General features: G+C 45.0%; 1 protein-coding gene across 26 annotated transcripts in view; it reads left to right on the top strand.

The window, feature by feature from the left end:
* The first annotated feature begins 279 nt into the window (after window positions 1–279).
* The window catches only part of TJAP1 (tight junction associated protein 1), a 27,061-nt gene continuing 24,091 nt past the window's right edge, over window positions 280–3,249 (top strand). For 11 of the 26 annotated variants that reach the window (XM_025042659.1, XM_015600485.2, XM_015600494.2 and 8 more), the window contains exons 1-2: window positions 310–382; window positions 883–974. The gene's annotated coding sequence lies outside the window, so the exon portion shown is untranslated. The other 15 variants (XM_025042657.1, XM_025042669.1, XM_025042653.1 and 12 more) reach the window with 7 other exon arrangements.

Genomic DNA, 3,249 nt, shown 5'->3' with positions numbered 1-3,249 from the left:
ATCATGCAGATCTCTGTGTGACAACCTGAGAAGGCGCTTTTATCCTTTGGATTATGGGGACTAGTGCTACGACTCTCTCACCATATTTTTGGGCTCTTCCTCACCCCCCTTTTTATCCAGAGTACCAGAATCTTTCCCCATTCTTCCCGCTATTGCCGTATTCCTACACCTCCTTCCTTCCCCAGTGGCCAGGCCTCCAAACCCCGCTCTTAGGATGTCCGCATCTTTCTCGGTCACCAAGGGCCCAGCCTGAGGCCACGCCCCATTGCCACGCCCCGGTGACGCACGGCGCCTAGAGCGTGGGGATTCCCGAGGCCGTGGCCACTACCCGGCATGCCCCGCGCCAAGATGGCGGCCTGAAAGCTTCGGGCAGCGGTGGAAAGTTTGTTGTGGGATTGGAGTAGTCAGCCCTTGAGGCTAGAGTTGCGGCGGGCGGGGGTGGGGGGACACCAGCACTGAGTAGGGGCAGAGGAGGGACTAGCTCCAGGGTTGAGAAGAGGAAACAGAGTGGTAGAAGGTTGGAGGCAGAAAAAAGGGAGATTGGGAAGGAAGGGAGGGGCCCTAGGATCCAGTGGCAGCCCTGGGAGAGGGGGAAGGGTCCAGGGCGGGGAAACCAGAAGTAGGTCTGCAAACTCTGGAGAAGCAGAGTCACGGATTGGAGGGAAATTTCTGAAGCTTGTGATGGAGGCCCGACTGTAGCAGGCCGGTGTGAGAGGAATGGGGTCTTTTCCATGGAGGAGCATATTGGGGCAGGGGGAAAGAGAAACCTGGAGGATTCTGGGCAGGTTTGGTAAGGAAGGAACTAAAACTAGTCAAATGACCCTCTTTCAGACTTAGATCAGCCTTTCCATAGTTCCTTAGCAGCATCTGCCCCAATTTCAGCTGAAGATTCTGGGTCCCCAGGGACTGGAAGAGTCACAGTGCCTGCTTGGAAAGAAGAGGTAGCGACTTGCCCAAACCCAACCCCGGAGCGGGTAAGGTGTCCTCCCCTGACAGGCTGGCATGCTCCCTGGAAGCAGAATGCATGGGCTTCCAATGATGCTGAGAATCGTTTAATATGAGGAGGGTGCTCTTTTTTTAAAAATGATTTTAAAATTACAGTTGGCATACATTATTTTATTCGTTTCAGGTGTACAACATGGTGATTACACACTTAGATAACAAAGTGATCATCCTGATAAATCTAGTACCCCACTGACACTGTACATAGTTATTACAGTAGTACTGACTATATGCCTTATGCTGTACTTTACATTCACATAACTATTTTGTAACTACCAATTTGTACTTAATTCCTTTCTCTTTTTCACCCGCCCTCCCATCTGGCAACCATCGAAAAATTTTTTTTGTCTGAGTTTGTTTCTGTTTTGTTTGTTTTGTTCCTTAGATTCCACATGTAAGTGAAATTATATGCCATTTGTCTTTCTCTGACTTACTCCACTCAGCACAATACCCTCTGGGTCCGTTTATGTTGTTACAAATGGCAAGATTTCATCCTTTTTTATGGCTGAGTAATATTCTATTGCGTATTTGTACCACCTCTTCTTTATCCATTCATCCATTGATGGATACCCAGGTAGCTCCCAGGTCTTGACTATTGTAAATAATGTTTCAGTGAACGTAACGGGATTCCCATGTCCCTTCGAAGTCATGTTTTGGGTTTCTTCGATAAATACCGGGAAGTGGGTATTTAGCCTTGTAGGCTTTATTTTAAAGTCTTTTTGATGTAAGTATTGCTACCCCAACTTTTTTTCTTCATTTCCATCTTTATGAAATTCTTTTTCCAATCCCTTTACTTTTAGTCTGTGTGTGTCTTTCGATTTTAAACTCTCTTGTAGGCAGCATATGTGAAGATCTTGTTTTCTTATCTATTCGCCACCCTATCTTTTGATTGGAGCATTTAATCCATTTACATTTAAAGTAATTGTTGATATGTAGTTATTGCCATTTTTTATTCATTTTTTTGTTTTTTTTCCTTCTTAAAGAAGCCCCTCCAACATTTCCTGTAATATTGGTTAACAGAGCCCTGTCACAAGCAGTTTTCTACATGCTTACTGTATCTTCTTTAATCTCCCCATCACATCTTCAGTTTGACATCCTGCCTGAATTAGAGAAAGGCTCCTTAGTGTTCTTTTGGGGATGTGGATTTGGTGGGTAGTGGAGTCAGAGGAGGGGGAAAGGCTGGTTGGGATTATGGAAATGAAAAACAGATCAGTTTATAGTAAGAGGTCAAGTTGACTGGTGTAAAGGTCTGGGAATGTTTATTACATTATTCTCTGTTCCTGAGACCCCTGATACTTGAGAGCTACTTTACAGTCTGGTGATGAAAGGACTGTATAACTTGTGCCTTTCTCTTCTGGTAGCTTACTTCTCTTTTGTGTTCTCTCCATCAAACTACGTTAAAAAAAAAAAAATCAATTTCACTAGCCAAACTAAATATGGCTTCAGAGATAGTGGACTTGGGATTGGAGAAAAAGGAAGAGGTCTGGAGCCACAGAGTGTAGTGAATATTGTCCTCACTTCCTTTGATGCCCTATGGTTATGCCCAAACCAGAGTTGGGAGCAGGCTTTTTATTGAAGCCTGTTGCAAGGCCGGCATCTTCTTCATGATTGGACTGGGAGGTCTGGTTTGATCTAGAACATCTCAATAACTGTCACCTGCTCCCTGCTTCCACCCCCTCTCTGCCAGAAAAAAGTCTGACTCCAGGTAGACCAACCCAAATCACTGTTACTAGGCCAATTTCAATAACTTCAGATACCTGAAGAACTCATGCTATTTAGTTGTGACTCCATTTCTAGAAGCTTAGTAACCTTTTATTTCTGAAGACAATTTTTGGATGCCCCCTTGGGAATTATGATGACCAAAGACAGTGTGGTGAGTGCACATAGAGGTTAAGAGCACTGACTCTGGAGCCAGACTACCTAGTTCATATCCTGGGTTTGCTGTTTGTAGCTGTGACCTTTAGAAATTACATAGCTCTCTGTGCCTCAGCTTTCCTCATCAAATGAGTTTGGTAAGAGTACCTATCTCATAGGTGTTAGATTCGCTGAAGGAGGAACGCACAAGGCCGAAGGGGTCAAGCAAGATTTATTGTAGCAGAGTGACAGACTGGCTGAGCCGAAGATGGCATTAATCCCGATATGAGGGGACCTGAAACTTATATGGGTCTTGAGGCAGGCCTTTTGGTGAGAATATTTTGGGTGGGTAAATTGGCGGGGAAGGGAGGGAGAGCTCAATGAAGTAAGAGG

This window comes from Pteropus alecto, unplaced genomic scaffold (genome assembly GCF_000325575.1).
Source record: "Pteropus alecto unplaced genomic scaffold, ASM32557v1 scaffold7, whole genome shotgun sequence".
Lineage (NCBI taxonomy): Eukaryota > Metazoa > Chordata > Mammalia > Chiroptera > Pteropodidae > Pteropus > Pteropus alecto.
Note: the sequence above shows the minus strand (reverse complement) of the source record. Positions and strands in the feature narration are given on the sequence as shown.